The sequence below is a fragment of the Xenopus tropicalis genome, chromosome 4 (assembly GCF_000004195.4).
Source record: "Xenopus tropicalis strain Nigerian chromosome 4, UCB_Xtro_10.0, whole genome shotgun sequence".
NCBI classification, from domain to species: Eukaryota; Metazoa; Chordata; class Amphibia; order Anura; family Pipidae; genus Xenopus; species Xenopus tropicalis.
The window spans coordinates 151,507,696-151,527,074 of NC_030680.2; the positions used below are offsets into that span (position 1 = coordinate 151,507,696).

General features: G+C 55.5%; 1 protein-coding gene across 1 annotated transcript in view; it reads left to right on the top strand.

The window, feature by feature from the left end:
• Positions 1 to 380: 380 nt before the first annotated feature.
• iqsec1 (IQ motif and Sec7 domain 1) overlaps positions 381 to 19,379 on the top strand; it is a gene marked incomplete at its 3' end in the record, with an annotated part of 47,811 nt that continues 28,812 nt past the window's right edge. Inside the window, 1 exon segment of the mRNA NM_001113832.1 lies at positions 381 to 554.

Consider the following 19,379-nt stretch of genomic DNA (forward strand, 5'->3'; position numbering starts at 1 on the left):
AGTGCGGGCAGTACCATTGCAGGCAGAAGGGGTGCCTTTGGGTTCGTACTGAGGGATCCTACCCTGCGGAGGTGCCCGTACTACTGGGCTATTCCATTAGCGGGGGTGCCCGTACAACTGGGCAGTTCCATTAGCGGAGGTGCCAGGGGGTGCCCGTACAACCGGGCGATTCCATTAGCGGGGGTGCTAGGGGGTGCCCGTACAACTGGGCTATTCCATTAGCGGGGGTGCTAGGGGGTGCCCGTACAACTGGGCTATTCCATTAGCGGTGGGGGGAGCGGCTGGTTGAAGTGCCGGAGTCACATGCTCCCCGGGGTCCCGGCCGGTTCCGGCGCCTGACGGTTAGTGCCGAGCGGCTTCTGACCTTGCGCTGAGGTTGCGGAGTGACGGGCCGTTATCTGCCCAGCCGGAAAGCGCTGTAAGGTTCCGCCCATCCGGTACCGGCTGCTCCTCGTCGCTCGGCCTCCTCCCCGGGGGGATAAAGCTGTCAGTACGGAGCATCCTCTGCGCCGCGGAGAGGGAGGGGAGGCCAGAATCCCCGGAGCCCGGAGTGGGTGAGTGCGGCACTGGCCCCGGGTACAGCGGCTTCTCTCTGAGTCCGCAGCGCCTCCTCCTGGGCCGGGGGGGGGGGGACTGCAGCAGCAGCCGCACACTCGCCCTGGGAACCGGGAGCCTACACTAGCCACTGGGCTAATTCCCCCTACTCCCCTATGGGATCTCAGGGTCAGGATTAACCCTATAGGGAGAGCCTACACTAGCCACTGGGCTAATTCCCCCTACTGCCCTATGGGATCTTAGGGTCAGGATTAACCCTATAGGGAGAGCCTACACTAGCCACTGGGCTAATTCCCCCTACTGCCCTATGGGATCTCAGGGTCAGGATTAACCCTATAGGGAGAGCCTGCAGTAGCCACTGGGCTAATTCCCCCTACTCCCCTATGGGATCTCAGGGTCAGGATTAACCCTATAGGGAGAGCCTGCAGTAGCCACTGGGCTAATTCCCCCTACTCCCCTATGGAATCTCAGGGTCAGGATTAACCCTATAGGGAGAGCCTACAGTAGCCACTGGGCTAATTCCCCCTACTCCCCTATGGGATCTCAGGGTCAGGATTAACCCTATAGGGAGAGGCTGCAGTAGCCACTGGGCTAATTCCCCCTACTCCCCTATGGGATCTCAGGGTCAGGATTAACCCTTTAGGGAGGGCCTACAGTAGCCACTGGGCTAATTCCCCCTACTCCCCTATGGGATCTCAGGGTCAGGATTAACCCTATAGGGAGAGCCTGCAGTAGCCACTGGGCTAATTCCCCCTACTGCCCTATGGGATCTCAGGGTCAGGATTAACCCTATAGGGAGGGCCTACAGTAGCCACTGGGCTAATTCCCCCTACTCCCCTATGGGATCTCAGAGTGAGGATTAACCCTACAGGGGGAGGCTGCAGTAGCCACTTGGCTAATTCCCCCTACTCCCCTATGGGATCTCAGGGTGAGGATTAACCCTATAGGGAGAGCCTGCAGTAGCCACTGGGCTAATTCCCCCTACTCCCCTATGGGATCTCAGGGTGAGGATTAACCCTATAGGGAGAGCCTACAGTAGCCACTGGGCTAATTCCCCCTACTCCCCTATGGGATCTCAGAGTGAGGATTAACCCTACAGGGGGAGGCTGCAGTAGCCACTGGGCTAATTCCCCCTACTGCCCTATGGGATCTCAGGGTGAGGATTAACCCTATAGGGAGAGCCTACAGTAGCCACTGGGCTAATTCCCCCTACTCCCCTATGGGATCTCAGAGTGAGGATTAACCCTACAGGGGGAGGCTGCAGTAGCCACTGGGCTAATTCCCCCTACTGCCCTATGGGATCTCAGGGTGAGGATTAACCCTATAGGGAGAGCCTGCAGTAGCCACTGGGATAATTCCCCCTACTGCCCTATGGGATCTCAGGGTGAGGATTAACCCTACAGGGAGAGCCTACAGTAGCCACTGGGCTAATTCCCCCTACTCCCCTATGGGATCTCAGGGTGAGGATTAACCCTATAGGGAGAGCCTACAGTAGCCACTTGGCTAATTTCCCCTACTGCCCTATGGGATCTCAGGGTGAGGATTAACCCTATAGGGAGGGCCTACAGTAGCCACTGGGCTAATTCCCCCTACTCCCCTATGGGATCTCAGAGTGAGGATTAACCCTACAGGGGGAGGCTGCAGTAGCCACTGGGCTAATTCCCCCTACTGCCCTATGGGATCTCAGGGTCAGGATTAACCCTATAGGGAGGAGCTGCAGGAGCCACTTGGCTCACCTCTGGGATTTTAGGGTCAGGATTAACCCTACAGGGGGAGGCTGCAGTAGCCACTTGGCTATTCTCTGTTACTTCCCTCTCCTCTTGGTGTTGGGGATCAGGGTAAACTTCAGCCCACAGGTGGAGGTGGGGGGGGGGCACAGATTTGGAAATTGGGGAATTCTGAGAGTTGTAGTTGTAGCCCATGGCTAGTGGGCTGCTGGCTGGCCACTTACAGTAACTTTCCTGCGTTCCCAGGCCCTGAGACTGCCTTACAGCATGGGGCGTAAAGGGTTAAGTGATAATAATGCTAATGAGGATCTGATACAAAGACCAATCTCAGTAACAGAAAATAGATCTGATCCCAAGAGCTTACAGTCTGCTTAAGGTTGGACTGGAGTATTAGATTTTATCTTCCTTTAGGTGCCATGGTGGGAGGAGCCTGTGGTTGGGGTATTATCAGAGTGCGGCAGTGGAAGGGCAAACACCAGGGGCAAGTTATTCTCAGGCTTTTCTCCATTTAGTTGGCATTGCCCCATATTTTGTATAAGAATGAATTACAGCCCCCCCCCCCCCGACCAGAAGTGATTCTCACAGGTTCAACTTGTCCTTTAGCTGCTGCCCAAGTGCCCGCAGCCTTGGTGCCCAGCTCCCTCTCTGTATGGGGCAGGGATACGTTGTGCCTGGGTGTGCTGCATGCCAGTAGGGTGAGGGTTAATCCGTGGCCGCGGGGCCCCCACAGTGAGGGGCCAGTTCCTGTTGGCCGCCCGCTGCTCAGAAATCCAGGGGAAAGAATAAGAAGCTGCGGGTTCCTCTTCCTGTTCTGTATTCAGTGTTTGGCTTCAGTGTCACAGAAAAGTCCCAGCAGAACCCCCCCCCGGCCCAATTCTGCTCACCCTGGGGCAAATGTGCCCTTTAATAGGGGACCCTTCCATTACAGTGTAAGCTCACCGGCCAAGTACCCCCCCTGACTGGGCTGTAACAGTAGGGCAAGAGGGGGGGCAGAATGGGGCCACAGGATGGGCCACCCTAGCCGCAGAGTACGGTTCTGGCCGGTATGGCAGCAGCACAACGGGAATGTATTGGCCAGTAAAGAAATGTCGGGCAGGAGAGACTTTACTCCCATGAGAGATAAAGGTTTGTGCGGCGAGGATAGGAGAGGGCAGAGTACAACCCGCACTGCAGGAAATGACACAGCTGGGCATCTCCTGTGCCGCCGGATTTGCCCATTAGTGGCACATTGTGTGATTAGGAGCAGTAGCCAGGGCGCCGGGGCAGTGCCCAATACTTACCTGGGAAGTGGAGCAGATATGGGACTACGAGGAGCAGGTCAGTCATGTGCCCCGGTATGGCACTGGGGTTACTAGGGATACGGGGATGTATGGCACTGGGGTTACTAGGGATACGGGGCTGTATGGCACTGGGGTTACTAGGGATACGGGGCTGTGTGGCACTGGGGTTACTAGGGATACGGGGCCGTATGGCACTGGGGTTACTAGGGATACGGGGCTGTGTGGCACTGGGGTTACTAGGGATACGGGGCCGTATGGCACTGGGGTTACTAGGGATACGGGGCTGTATTGCACTGGGGTTACTAGGGATACGGGGATGTATGGCACTGGGGTTACTAGGGATACGGGGCTGTATGGCACTGGGTTACTAGGAGATACCGGGAGGACGGTGATGGCACTGGGTTACTAGGATACGGGGCTGTATGGCACTGGGTGTTACTAGGGATACTGGGGCGTATGGACTGGGTACTGGGATACGGGCCGTATGGCACCTGGGGTTACTAGGGATACGGGGCTGTATGGCACTGGGTTACTAGGGATACGGGGCTGTATTGGCACTGGGGTTACTAGGGATACGGGGCCGTATGGCACTGGGGTTACTAGGGATACGGGGCGTATGGCACTGGGGTTACTAGGGATACGGGTCTGTATGGCACTGGGGTTACTAGGGATACGGGGCTGTTGGCCACTGGGGTTACTAGGGATACGGGGCTGTATGGCACTGGGGTTACTAGGGATACGGGGCTGTATGGCACTGGGGTTATAGGGATACGGGGCTGTATTGGCACTGCGGGTTACTAGGGATACGGGGCTGTATTGCACTGGGGTTACTAGGGATACGGGGCCGTATGGCACTGGGGTTACTAGGAGATACGGGGCCGTATGGCACTGGGGTTACTAGGGATACGGGGCTGTATTGCACTGGGGTTACTAGGGATACGGGGCTGTATGCACTGGGGTTACTAGGGGATACGGGGCCGTATTGCACTGGGTTACTAGGGATACGGGGCGTGCCGGGTTACTGGCACGGGCCGATGGCCGGGTTACTAGGGATACGGGGCTGTATGGCACTGGGGTTACTAGGGATACGGGGCTGTATGGCACTGGGGTTACTAGGGATACGGGGCCGTATGGCACTGGGGTTACTAGGGATACGGGGCCGTATGGCACTGGGGTTACTAGGGATACGGGGCCGTATGGCACTGGGGTTACTAGGGATACGGGGCCGTGTGGCACTGGGGTTACTAGGGATACGGGGCCGTGTGGCACTGGGGTTACTAGGGATACGGGGCCGTATGGCACTGGGGTTACTAGGGATACGGGGCCGTATGGCACTGGGGTTACTAGGGATACGGGGCCGTATGGCACTGGGGTTACTAGGGATACGGGGCCGTATGGCACTGGGGTTACTAGGGATACGGGGCCGTGAATGGGGAGAGCAGCTGAGACGCTGCAGTTCTGTTGCCTCTGGCCGGGAAAGTGATACAGTCAGCAGATGCCAAGCATGCCCGGCGCCCGCGGTGCTGATCGGCACAAAGTGATATTGTTCTGCCCGTTTGCAACTGAATCTCACCCAGCACAGGGTTCTCTGGGCATCATGGGATATCGGTAGCCCCCGGCAATGTGTTGCGTTGGGGGATAGATGGGCATCTCCTGGCGTGGGGCTTGGGGGCATCTCCCGGCGTCGGGGCATCTCTTGGGGTGGGGCTTGGGGGCATCTATCTAGAATATTGCACCTTTCCTTGGGGTAAAATGACCATAAATATAAATCTGCCCCTTAGTGACATCATTATACTGGTGTTGCCCCTGTTGCCTGTGGGTGTTGGCCCCCGGCTCCAGTACAGCAGGGTTCCCCTATCCAAATGCTGATGTTGAACCCATATAAATGGGGCAAATGACGGCTCGGCGCTGCTGGGAGATCTGGGGACATTACATATTTATGATTGGCCGTTAGTCTCCCCGGCAGGAAAGCCAATCAGCTGGGGCCCCTGTGTGTTTCCTGTGAGTCCCAGCGGAGCCGCCATTCATTAACCACCACAATATTTATTAATTGCCTCTCGGGTTTTAATTAGCGGCGTCTTAGGGAGCAGATTGGTCACGGCATCCGGAAATGTCTGCGTTTCATCTTCCCCCCCGCACTCGCCCCGCACCCCCAATGTACCCCTGAATCCCAGTATCCGATAGGAGTGGGTATTGCCTGGGGGGCCACATTCACTGTCTGAGCAGCTCAAGTGAGACAGGGGTCACTGTCTGTGAGGGATTACAGTAAGAGAGGGGTCACTATCAGTGAGACAGCCTGGGATTACAGTAAGAGAGGGGTCACTATCAGTGAGACAGCCTGGGATTACAGTAAGAGAGGGGTCACTATCAGTGAGACAGCCTGGGATTACAGTAAGAGAGGGGTCACTATCAGTGAGACAGCCTGGGATTATGGTATGAGAGGGGTCACTATCAGTGAGACAGCCTGGGATTACAGTAAGAGAGGGGTCACTATCAGTGAGACAGCCTGGTCTCCAATGGTTTCAATTACTGGCATATTTGGGGTTAATGCAATGCTCATCCATTTTCTGCAGTAATCTTGCTGGCATATTTATGGTTGTGATGATCATTATCCATTTTCTGTAGTGATCTTGCTGCCATGTCTGGGGTTAATGCAATGCCCTGAATCCATTTTCTGCAGTGATTTTATTGGCATGTCTAGGGTTAATGCAATGCTTATTATTCATTTTCGGCAGTGATCTTATTGGCGCGTCTGGGGTCGCTATCCATGAGACAGCCTGGGGGTGGTGGCGAGACGGCAGGCTCTGGGGTTACAGTGAGAGAGAGGGGGGCAAATACAATTTATTACCAGAAGGAACCGTTCATATATGGGCACTGCCCCCTGTTACATTGTGTTGTGGCCCCTGGGTCCCTCCCCCCATGGCCACTAATATTGGGGTAGATACCCTGATACTCCTGTTACCTGCTGTTACACCTGAGAGTAACTACACAGGGGAGGGGCTGATGGGAATGTATATATAGCTGAGACCTAACCGGTCTGATTGGTTACTGTGAGGCACCTGGTACATTAAAGGGGAACTAAATAGTAAAACTGTCAGTGCTCATTGGGCTTTATTTGTTTTAGTACTTTTAGCTTCTGTACGGGTTAGGGACCTGTTATCCAGAATGCTTGGGACCTGTTATCCAGAATGCCTGGGACCTGGGTGTATTCTGCAATTTGGACCCCTGTACTTTGCTTACAAAATCATTTAAACATGAAATAAACCCAATAAGGATTTGCTGTGTCCTGGTTGGACCCAGTACCGGCGCTGCTGTGTTATTGCAGAGAGAAAGATTGTAATTATTTGTTTAGAATGGAGTCTGGGGCCTTCCTGTAATTAGGAGCTTTCCGGATAACGGATCCCATACCTGGATTAAAGTCTAGTTAACCCTATAGGTTCCAGAACTGTTCCTCTCCTACCCGGGGTACAGACGGCTCAGTGGGGGGCTCTCTGTGCAGAACAAATGTTACTGGGGGGGGGGGGGGAGAATTAACATCTATTAATGCCGCTGACTCCCAGAACTTTTTGCACCCCCCCCCCCCCCCCAAACCCAGATTCACTTTTACTGGTGCAGCAGTTATTGCACGTGGTACCGTCACATTGTGGCACCGCCGGAACCTCTGCTTCCTCTGTCTTTTCTCTCTTCTTCCTCCCCATTTCCTTCCTCTGTTTGTTCAGCAGAGACAGTCAGGGAGCGAGGGAGACAGTCAGGGAGACAGTTGGCCTGGGAGACAGTCAGAGAGTCAGGGAGACAGTTGGCCTGGTAGACAGTCGGGGAGCGAGAGACAGTTGGGGAGGAAGACAGGGAGAGATGTGCAATTATCACTGAATTTATCACAAAATCAGAACAATCAGTAAAAAAAAGGCCACACCCCCCTGGAATCCAGTTAAAGGGTAACTATACACAACTGTAGGTCAGAGGCCACACCCCCCTGGAATCCAGTTAAAGGGTAACTATACACAACTGTAGGTCAGAGGCCACACCCCCCTGGAATCCAGTTAAAGGGTAACTATACACAACTGTAGGTCAGAAGCCACACCCCCCTGGAATCCAGTTAAAGGGTAACTATACACAACTGTAGGTCAGAAGCCACACCCCCCTGGAATCCAGTTAAAGGGTAACTATACACAACTGTAGGTCAGAAGCCACACCCCCTGGAATCCAGTTAAAGGGTAACTATACACAACTGTAGGTCAGAAGCCACACCCCCCTGGAATCCAGTTAAAGGGTAACTATACACAACTGTAGGTCAGAAGCCACAACCCCCCTGGAATCCAGTTAAAGCGTAACTATACACAACTGTAGGTCAGAGGCCACACCCCCCTGGAATCCAGTTAAAGGGTAACTATACACAACTGTAGGTCAGAGGCCACACCCCCCTGGAATCCAGTTAAAGGGTAACTATACACAACTGTAGGTCAGAAGCCACACCCCCCTGGAATCCAGTTAAAGGGTAACTATACACAACTGTAGGTCAGAAGCCACACCCCCCTGGAATCCAGTTAAAGGGTAACTATACACAACTGTAGGTCAGAAGCCACACCCCCCTGGAATCCAGTTAAAGGGTAACTATACACAACTGTAGGTCAGAAGCCACACCCCCCTGGAATCCAGTTAAAGGGTAACTATACACAACTGTAGGTCAGAAGCCACACCCCCCTGGAATCCAGTTAAAGGGTAACTATACACAACTGTAGGTCAGAGGCCACACCCCCCTGGAATCCAGTTAAAGGGTAACTATACACAACTGTAGGTCAGAGGCCACACCCCCCTGGAATCCAGTTAAAGGGTAACTATACACAACTGTAGGTCAGAAGCCACACCCCCCTGGAATCCAGTTAAAGGGTAACTATACACAACTGTAGGTCAGAAGCCACACCCCCCTGGAATCCAGTTAAAGCGTAACTATACACAACTGTAGGTCAGAAGCCACACCCCCCTGGAATCCAGTTAAAGGGTAACTATACACAACTGTAGGTCAGAGGCCCAGGACTGGCCCAAGGAGGCTTCCTCTCACTTACTGGTGGCATCTCCTGTGGCAAAACCCTTGGCCCTGGGCCAGTAAAGGGGAACTTAGCCCTGTATGTTGTTCCTGCAGCAATCTTGTTATTAGCTGTTTATTTGTGTTTTTTGCTGCCTTTTCCACTGTGGTTGCTAAGTTCTTTGCGCCTAAGAAACCAGAACATAACTGTTCGGGAGACTCCATGTCAGTATTGTTATTTACCTTTTTTTCTGTATCCCTCATTATTTGTCCTGCTCTTCTTCCTTCCATTCACCTCCTGCTATCTGGTTGCTAGAGAAAGTGAGGCCCTAGTTACCAATTTAGTACCAGAAAGAAGGGAATGCAGATTATAAAACAATATAAAAGACAGCAGCAAATTGTCAGAATAAAGTACTGACCCACTGTTGCCCCTCATTCTGCACCCCCCCCTTTTCATTTGTGCCAATAACACATTGTAAGGGCACCCAGAATATTTAAGCGCTCGCTTCCCCTTTAAGCTGAGACAGATCCACTTCCCCACCCCATGTGACATTCACATGTTCATGTTACCCTGCTGCCCCCATCTTGCCCCCACTCGTACCTGTAACCCTTTGTAGCCCAGTGAGCAGGAGCCAAACTGCGGTGCTAATAGGGTGAATCTGAATCTGCCCAAGTGTGGGGCTGGGGGGTGTCACTGGTAGGTGGCTCTGCCCCTTGTGCCCCGCACTCCCTGCTCTGCCCCTTGTGCCCCGCACTCCCTGCTCTGCCCCTTGTGCCCCGCACTCCCTGCTCTGCCCCTTGTGCCCCGCACTCCCTGCTCTGCCCCTTGTGCCCCGCACTCCCTGCCCATGATGCTCCGCTCCCCCAGCTCTGCCCCTTGTGCCCCGCACTCCCTGCCCATGATGCTCCGCTCCCCCAGCTCTGCCCCTTGTGCCCCGCACTCCCTGCCCATGATGCTCCGCTCTGCCCTTGTGCCCCACACTCCCTGCCCATGATGCCCCACACCCCCTGCTGCTCTGCCCCTTGTGCCCCGCACTCCCTGCCCATGATGTCCCACACCCCCTGCTGCTCTACCCCTTGTGCCCCGCGCTCCCTGCCCATGATGCCCCCGCACCCCTGCTCTGCCCCGCACTCCCTGCCCCTTGTTCCCCGCACTCCCTGCCCATTCTGCCCCGCACTACCTGCCCATGATGCTCCGCTCCCCCAGCTCTGCCCCTTGTGCCCCGCGCTCCCTGCCCATTCTGCCCCGCACTCCCTGCCCATGATGCCCTGCTCCCCCAGCTCTGCCCCTTGTGCCCCGCACTCCCTGCCCATGATGCCCGCACTCCCTGCTCTGCCCCTTGTGCCCCGCACTCCCTGCCCATGATGCCCGCACCCCCAGCTCTGCCCCTTGTGCCCCGCACTCCCTGCCCATGATGCCCGCACTCCCTGCTCTGCCCCTTGTGCCCCGCACTCCCTGCCCATGATACTCCGCTCCCTCAGCTCTGCCCCTTGTGCCCTGCCCATGATGCTCTGCTCCCCCAGCTCTGCCCCTTGTGCCCCGCACTCCCTGCCCATGATGCTCCGCTCCCCCAGCTCTGCCCCTTGTGCCCCGCACTCCCTGCCCATGATGCTCCGCTCCCCCAGCTCTGCCCCTTGTGCCCCGCACTCCCTGCCCATGATGCTCCGCTCCCCCAGCTCTGCCCCCTTGTGCCCCGCACTCCCTGCCCATGATGCTCCGCTCCCCCAGCTCTGGCCCCTTGTGCCCCGCACTCCCTGCCCATGATGCTCCGCTCCCCCAGCTCTGCCCCTTGTGCCCCGCACTCCCTGCCCATGATGCTCCGCTCCCCCAGCTCTGCCCCTTGTGCCCCGCACTCCCTGCCCATGATGCTCCGCTCCCCCAGCTCTGCCCTTGTGCCCCGCACTCCCTGCCATGATGCTCCGCTCCCCCAGCTCTGCCCCTTGTGCCCCGCACTCCCCTGCCCATGATGCTCTGCTCCCCCAGCTCTGCCCCTTGTGCCCCACACTCCCTGCCCATGATGCTCCGCTCCCCCAGCTCTGCCCCCTTGTGCCCCGCACTCCCTGCCCATTCTGCCCCGCACTCCCTGCCCATTCTGCCCCGCACTCCCTGCCCATTCTGCCCCGCACTCCCTGCCCATGATGCTCCGCTCCCCCAGCTCTGCCCCCTTGTGCCCCGCACTCCCAGCCCATTCTGCCCCGCACTCTCTGCCCATGATGCTCTGCTCCCCCAGCTCTGGTCACTTTGCTCTGCAGTTTCCTGTTACTGCCCATGGAAAACAAAGCGAGTGAGAGCAGCCAATGGGCTGAGTGGAAGCTCGGGGCCCCGCCCCTCCCCTCTCTCCAGTTTAGCTCAGTCCCATCCTCCCTGCCTGAGCTGGTGGGACAGGAGCTGCCCAGTATGGGGGGTCTGTGCCGGGATGGTGAGCGACTCAGAGGGGGGAGAACGTAGCTCCCTGCGCTCCCCCAGCCCCAGCCATGTGGTGCCTCCAGTGCCACTCAGAGAGGACTCAGTCCCTGCTGGAACTCAAGCCGGACAGCTGGTAAGTGCCCAGGGCCACTGTCTGGGGCATCAGGCTCTGCCTACTGGGCTGGGGGGGCCTGGGGAGGGCTGAACTGTGTGTGGGCCCATAGAGGGGAGTCTAGACTGTGGGTGCATTCACTATAGGCTGCTGGGTGATCTACTGTGTGTGATCTATTGGGGGTCCTGATTGGCTTGTTTGTGCCCCGTCCTATGGCAATTCCCACTCGCAGTTAAGGGGAGATTTGGGGTGAGTGCTTATTTGTGCCCCGGGTACCCCGGGAACTATAGCGGGGTGACTGTTACCCCAATGTTTCTATATATCTGTAACCTTGTTATGGGCTAAGGGGGCCCAGCCTGAAGGCCAGTTAGGGGGGGATTTGGGGTGAGTGCTTATTTGTGCCCTGGGTACCCCTGGAACTATAGCGGGGTGACTGTTACCCCAATGTTTCTATATATCTGTAACCTTGTTATGGGCTAAGGGGGCCCAGCCTGAAGGCCAGTTAGAGGGGGATTTGGGGTGAGTGCTTATTTGTGCCCTGGGTACCCCTGGAACTATAGCGGGGTGACTGTTACCCCAATGTTTCTATATATCTGTAACCTTGTTATGGGCTAAGGGGGCCCAGCCTGAAGGCCAGTTAGGGGGGGATTTGGGGTGAGTGCTTATTTTTGCCTTGGGTGCCCCTGGAACTATAGCGGGGTGACTGTTACCCCAATGTTTCTATATATCTGTAACCTTGTTATGGGCTAAGGGGGCCCAGCCTGAAGGCCAGTTAGGGGGGGATTTGGGGTGCTTATTTGTGCCCTGGGTACCCCTGGAACTATAGTGGGGTGACTGTTACCCCAATGTTTCTATATATCTGTAACCTTGTTATGGGCTAAGGGGGCCCAGCCTGAAGGCCAGTTAGGGGGGGATTTGGGGTGAGGGCTTATTTGTGCCCTGGGTACCCCTGGAACTATAGCACTGTTACCCCAATGTTTCTATATATCTGTAACCTTGTTATGGGCTAAGGGGGCCCAGCCTGTAGGCCAGTTAGGGGGGGGATTTGGGGTGAGTGCTTATTTGTGCCCTGGGTACCCCTGTAACTATAGCGGGGTGACTGTTACACCAATGTTTCTATATATCTGTAACCTTGTTATGGGCTAAGGGGGCCCAGCCTGAAGGCCAGTTAGGGGGGGGATTTGGGGTGAGTGCTTATTTGTGCCCTGGGTACCCCTGGAACTATAGCGGGGTGACTGTTACCCCAATGTTTCTATATATCTGTAACCTTGTTATGGGCTAAGGGGGCCCAGCCTGAAGGCCAGTTAGGGGGGGATTTGGGGTGAGTGTTATTTGTGCCCTGGGTACCCCTGTAACTATAGCGGGGTGACTGTTACACCAATGTTTCTATATATCTGTAACCTTGTTATGGGCTAAGGGGGCCCAGCCTGAAGGCCAGTTAGGGGGGGATTTGGGGTGAGTGCTTATTTGTGCCCCGGGTACCCCTGGAACTATAGCGGGGTGACTGTTACCCCAATGTTTCTATATATCTGTAACCTTGTTATGGGCTAAGGGGGCCCAGCCTGAAGGCCAGTTAGGGGGGGATTTGGGGTGAGTGCTTATTTGTGCCCCGGGTACCCCTGGAACTATAGCAGGGTGCACTGAGTGGATCTAAAAGCGGTTCTGTGGGGCTGGGGCCCAGTCTGTATGTTGGACTGGGTGCTGTGCAGATAAAGTTCTGTGGGTCGGGCAGAAGGGCAGCTCTGGTACAGACGCTTGGGTATTTATAGGGGGGGGGGAGCTGGAGACGCCGTGGGTATTTATAGGGGGGGGAGTTGGAGTCGTTGCTCTGTGACGCATGGGTTTGTGTTGCTCAGGAATCCCAGGCACCAGGCTGCGGGGCCACAAATAGACTGAATATTCCCAGTGGCCCTTTGTAATCCGATAACTATTTCCTTTATTTTTGGGCTCAAGAACTGGTCGCTGGTTAAATTTTTACTGGTGAGGGGCTAACGGGGTGGGTGAGTGAAACATGCACAGGGCTAGGGCCCGAGGGATGGAGATAAGGGAGGTCGAGACCCCAAAACTCAGGGGCCCAACACCTCCCAATATGTCACCTCAGTTAAATGGAGCTGGATCTTGCTGCCTGGTTGCTAGGGGCAATAGGGGCATTTAAATATCCTCCGCCCCTTTCCTGTTCATTTATCTCCTGGTCCATCAATCGAACCCCTGACTGTGTGGTAGGTTGCTAGGGTTACTGAGCATAGTAACCTGATGGCAACGTAGTGCAAGGTTGAGAGTGCTTCTCAATGCAACCCCCCGGTACAAAGAGAGGAGCCCCTGGGGCACAAGAGCAGGACTGCTGCCCCCCAGACCCATAGAGAGAGTCAGGGGAGTTGGGGGGGGGAGTTGGCGCTGGGCAGTTGTTTCCCCTTTAGTTCAGGGTATTAAATGGCACGATGTCGGGATAATCGGCATTAAAGGGGCGGCACAAACCGAATGAGATCTGCAGCTGGAACGTATTGCCGGCAGGGTGCTGGGAGTTATTGCTGGGAGTTGTCATTCATTGGGGCAGGGGGTGGGGGGGGGGCTACAAATGCCATTTGGCTGCCGGGGGCAATGACTGGGGGCATTTCTGGTTTGCAGTCAGTGCAAAAATCACCTGAAATCTAAATATACACAGTAACAGGCCATGTATGGGTCACTTCCCTGAGGAGCTTACAATCTAACTCCTGCCAGTGAGGGTAATGAGGGAAAATAACAGGAGGGATGTCTGGATGAACAGATTATTTGCTATGAGGGTTCTCCTTACCCCCCCCCCCCCCCCCCTTTTCAAGCTTCACCCACTGGCTAATTAGCTATGAATAGAAATGTTAACTGCATGGCGGCACAGAAATCCATATAGTCTGCAGCGTGCATTTACATTCACTGTCGTGTGTGTGTGGCTGGTCAGAACCAATGGCAGTACCAGCACCGGGTAGCGTATGGCTGGCTGTCTCTGGGGCAGATAGAACCCCCCCACAAAATGCCCCACGATTGTTACAGAACCTGCTGCACTCACTACACCCCTAGTTCAACCCCAGTCGGCTCCCCCCATTAATCAGATAATACCCCGGCCGGAGGGTGCAGTTGGATCTGTAGCAATACGTAAATAAATCGGGGCAGTGCCGTAATGAATCCCTCGGTCGTTAGTACATAACACCGCTTGGGTCCAATAGAACTTGTGTCTTACTTACTCGTGCCCCCCCCCCAGGAGCTGAAAGATGCCACTTTATGCCCCCCAGCAGGTTGAGGGACACTGAATGCACCAAAATACAACTCCCACTTGCTGTAAGGGGATCATGGGAGTTGCAGTTTTGTGCGTCACTTTTGTTGCGTATTGTGCGTCACTACAGGCACCATTTCACTGCCAGTGGGGCCCCCGCTGTTTGGGGAATAATAGCCTCTGGGAAGGGACTGGGGCTGACAGACATATTGCCCTGTGCCCCCCAGCACTTAGTACACCCCGGTGCCCGGGCAAGGGGCTCATTATGGGCAATTAAAGTGCCAGAGACTGCTCCGTGCCACTGAATTGAATGGGGTTTCCCTGCGGCCGTTATTCCATAAGATCGGGAGTTTCCCCGGCATCGCCCTGAGTAATCCGGCCAATCAGGGAGTGAGGCCTGCGCCGTGCGTCCTGCTCTCTCGGCAACTAGCGGGGCAGCTCCCTCCTCCTCTCGCTGTATAAATATTGTGTCTGTCTCTGGCAAATGTCACTGGGTCTGAGTGAGTGGAAAGAGAAGAGACCCCACTCAAGGTGGAGAATTCCCTGTGTACCCCAAGGTCTGTCTCTCTCTGTCTGACTGTCTCTCTCCCTGTCTGACTGTCTCTCTCCCTGTCTGACTGTCTCCCTGTCTCCCCGCACACACGCCTGGTTATTCACAGACACAGTTGCCCCCCACTCATTAATGTGCCACGCAGTATTTGGCCCGTTGCCCCATGTTTGTGCCAACCATCTCTCCGTTACAGTGCCAGTCCCGGCAGCCATTGCAAACCGTCCAATGCCAAGTCCCCCCCTCCCTGCCGGTTTGGGCATGAAGCGGTTAAACATAAGGGCCCATTGCCAAGCTGAGAGCAGAACCCGCTGTGCTGGCACTCGGTACAACTTGGTCCAATTGCTGCAGGAATTATGGGAAAGAACCTGACATCACCGGATCTGTTGGCGCCACCTCCCTGGCACTTTGCATTTCAAAGCCGTTGGCGGAACCAAGGAATCATTGGGCACTGAATTGGCTGCAGCCCCCTTGTTTGTTCCCCCTGAATGATTGGAGGAGAAATGGGAGCCCCACTTTTCTAATGTAAATGATTGGGGGGGGGGGGTTCTGCAGAACAAATTGGCCCCTTTCCCCCCAGCCTGACCTGGAAGCTGCCATTGTGCTAAAACTTCTGTTCTAGGGCAGAACTGAGTTCATTGGGCCCAAACGTGTGGTACTGGCAGTGCCGGATATTGTGGGCCAATAACTGCCCCCCCCCCCCCCCCCCAGGATTGGAACAGGAGATAACAGCCCCCCCCTGTGCCCGGTGCCATCTCTCTCCATGGGGCAATTGGCCCCTCCCTCCCACGGAAATAAATCGGGGAGAAACGTCCAACACTGAGGTTTGTGGAAGCAGGAAAATGTTACCGGGCCGGACTCGCTGCCAAGCGCTGACTTGGATTTTCCGTGAGCAATTTCCCCGGAACGTCTTTGCCATAAATCAGGATCATGGAATGTGTGAGTCGGGCACAGAACCCCCCTATGCAGCGAGTGGAAAGTGCCGCCTGGGCCCACATTCCCCCCAGAATCCCTCTCCTGTGGTTCTGAAATGGAAAATGCAACGGGATTCGGGCCCCTGGGAGGCGCAGTCGTGGCCCCCGGCACAAAATGCGTCGGATTCAGTGTCTGGTTCTGGGGCAGTTTGTTTTGGGTTTATAAGAACCTTCCCCAATTCTGCGCCTGTTTTAGCCGGTACTTTGGGCCCCATCTGAGGGCCCCTTGGGCGGAACCTGTGGGTCAGAGCCCAGTGATTAGGGACACGTTACTCCCGGTCTGTAAGAGTCAGAACAGATTCCCTCAGGTTCTGACCCAATAGACATGGAGGTTATTTATGGGCACCAAGTATTGGGCCCAGTGGTGTATAAATATCTGCCCCTGGGGTTGTGCAGTCGGGGTGCAAGTGTATTTGGCCCTTAATCTTTGGGGCCACAGGGCCGGGTGTGTATATAAACAAACTGACGGATATTTATCTTGGGTTACTAAGCAACAGGATCCCCAGTGTAGAAAGGGGGCGCTGTCAGTCTTGGGGCCCCTGCGGGTGGGGGGGGCTGAGTCACAGCTAAACACAAGCAGATGTTGCTGAAAGTGTTACTCAGCGTTTAAGCACGAACCCCAGGGGGGCAGCGAGGGGCCCCGGTCTGTCACAGGCACCAACTCTGCTCTCCACCCTTTCTTTGCCGGAAGATTAAAGTGGACTTGGTACTGTTTGTTTCTCTGTTCCAGGGGTACTGGTGCTGCCCGGTGGGGGTGTGTGTTCTGATCTGCTATACTGGGGATGCTGGGCAGGTTCTGATCCGGTGTGGTGGGGGTGCTGCAGGTAGGGGTACTGCTCTGTGCATCTCAGGGGGTTCTGATCCGGTGTGGTGGGGGTGGGGGTGCAGGGGGTACTGCTCTGTGCATCTCAGGGGGTTCTGATCCGGTGTGGCAGGGGGTGGGGGTGCAGGGGGTACTGCTCTGTGCATCTCAGGGGGTTCTGATCCGGTGTGGCAGGGGGTGGGGGTGCAGGGGGTACTGCTCTGTGCATCTCAGGGGGTTCTGATCCGGTGTGGCAGGGGGTGGGGGTGCAGGGGGTACTGCTCTGTGCATCTCAGGGGGTTCTGATCCGGTGTGGTGGGGGTGCTGCAGATAAAGGGCTTCTGCTCTGTGCATCTCAGGGGGTTCTGATCCGGTGTGGCAGGGGGTGGGGGTGCAGGGGGTACTGCTCTGTGCATCCTGGTAGAGCTGGGCGGTATGACCAAAAATTTATATCACGGTATTTTTCAAAATGATATCGGTGTCACGGTATTTGACGGTATTTTTTTTTTCCATGAATGATTAGGGGTTAACCCCATTTCCTAATAAATTAGAGAATAATTACTGCAGTATTGAAAATCAGTCGTAAGGTAAATCCGGCAGGCTTAGGTTCCCAGGCAAGGCCGCAGACAACACAGGAGGAGGCGTTTGATAGCTTTAAATACCCCCCACGCATGCGCAGAACCGGCGCCGTCAGCGCATCACGGCCGCACACGTGAGTACCCTGACACCCCGGTATTGCGGTGTCTGAAAAATGAATATAGTTTGATATAAACCCCCCCCCACCCTGTGCTGAGAGCGATATAAAGCCCCCCACCCCGTTCTGAGAGTGATATAAACCCCCCCACCCTGTGCTGAGAGTGATATAAACCCCCCCCACCCCATGCTGAGAGCGATATAAGCCCCCCACCCCATGCTGAAAGCGATATAAGCCCCCCACCCCATGCCAGAGAGTGATATAAGCCCCCCACCCCGTGCCAGAGAGTGATATAAAGCCCCCCCCAGGGCCGCGGCGCAGTGTTCTGACCTCATGCAGGAACTATTCTGTGGTCCGGGCGGGCGGGGGGGATAAACACTACAGTGGGATTTTTCACAGTAAATGAGAAAATTGGTGGGAAGTGTCACCAGCGCAGGAATAAACTGCCCCCCAGGGGCTGATACGGCCGGGGCACTGAGTGTGGGGCAAATCGGGTCAGTCTCCATGACAGACATTAATGTGACTGGAAAATCCCATCAGATCAGCAGTGCAGGGGGGTTCTGTGGCACCAGATCCCTAATGTGTGAGGGAATTCTATTGGCCTCGGACAGGAACCTGTTGGTATGAGGGCAAGATGGAGACAGTAGGGCAAGATGGAGACAGTAGGGCAAGATGGAGACAGTAGGGCAAGATGGAGACAGTAGGGCAAGATGGAGACAGTAGGGCAAGATGGAGACAGTAGGGCAAGATGGGGACAGTAGGGCAAGATGGGGACAGTAGGGTAAGATGGGGACAGTAGGGCAAGATGGGGACAGTAGGGCAAGATGGAGACAGTAGGGCAAGATGGAGACAGTAGGGCAAGATGGAGACAGTAGGGCAAGATGGGGACAGTAGGGTAAGATGGGGACAGTAGGGCAAGATGGAGACAGTAGGGCAAGATGGGGACAGTAGGGTAAGATGGAGACAGTAGGGCAAGATGAAGACAGTAGGACAAGATGGGGACAGTAGGGTAAGATGGAGACAGTAGGGCAAGATGGAGACAGTAGGGCAAGATGGGGACAGTAGGGCAAGATGGAGACAGTAGGGCAAGATGAAGACAGTAGGACAAGATGGGGACAGTAGGGTAAGATGGAGACAGTAGGGCAAGATGGAGACAGTAGGGCAAGATGGGGACAGTAGGGCAAGATGGAGACAGTAGGGCAAGATGGAGACAGTAGGGCAAGATGGGGACAGTAGGGCAAGATGGAGTTGATGGGCAGACACAAACCATGCCCCTAATTGAGGAAGTGAATTAGTGACAGGGGGGCAGTGCCACAGACACACACACATGGGGGGGGGGGGGGGGGCCAGGGGGGTCTTAAAACTCCTCTTACAGTTCTTTCCCTTTAAGGGCGAGTAGCTGGGTGGGGTGGGGGTGGGTGACCCTGCTCCCAGAGGCCGGAATTCCCCGCGTGGCTGCCATATTTAGGTGCCCTATATTTTGGGCCGGCTATTTAGGAGTTCAGCTGTTGCCCCCCCCCGGCCCCTCCTGGGGAAGAGAATTAGGGAACCGGCTGTTTTCACCCCAAACAAAAGCTTGGGAAATGGGCTCATTAACGAGCAGATTAATGAGCAGAATTGGTCCCAGCCAATCAGTGGCTGCTGCTGTGGGACGTTTATTGCACAGAAATTTGCTTGAAATAAATGCACCCCCCCCCCCCCCGGGGTCTCAGTTCTTTGGCTTTTTGTTTTCCCTGGAAATCTCTCAGACACATCGGAGTCTCCTGCCAGGTCCAGCAAAACCTCAGGCCGGATGGGTGTCAGCTCTGTGGGCATGAATGGGGGTCTCTATGCAGGGGGCCCAGGGGATTGCGCAGTGTCGGGGGGGGGGGGCAGATTCATATTGGGAAATGTTTATAGAGTTCCCTGCTGGGCTGAGAGTTCTACCCGCCCTCCCTGCAACCAGGGGGCTGTGTTGGCCGCAACCACTTGCTGGGGGGGGGCAGCTTTATATAGGAAATTTTATGAGGGAGAC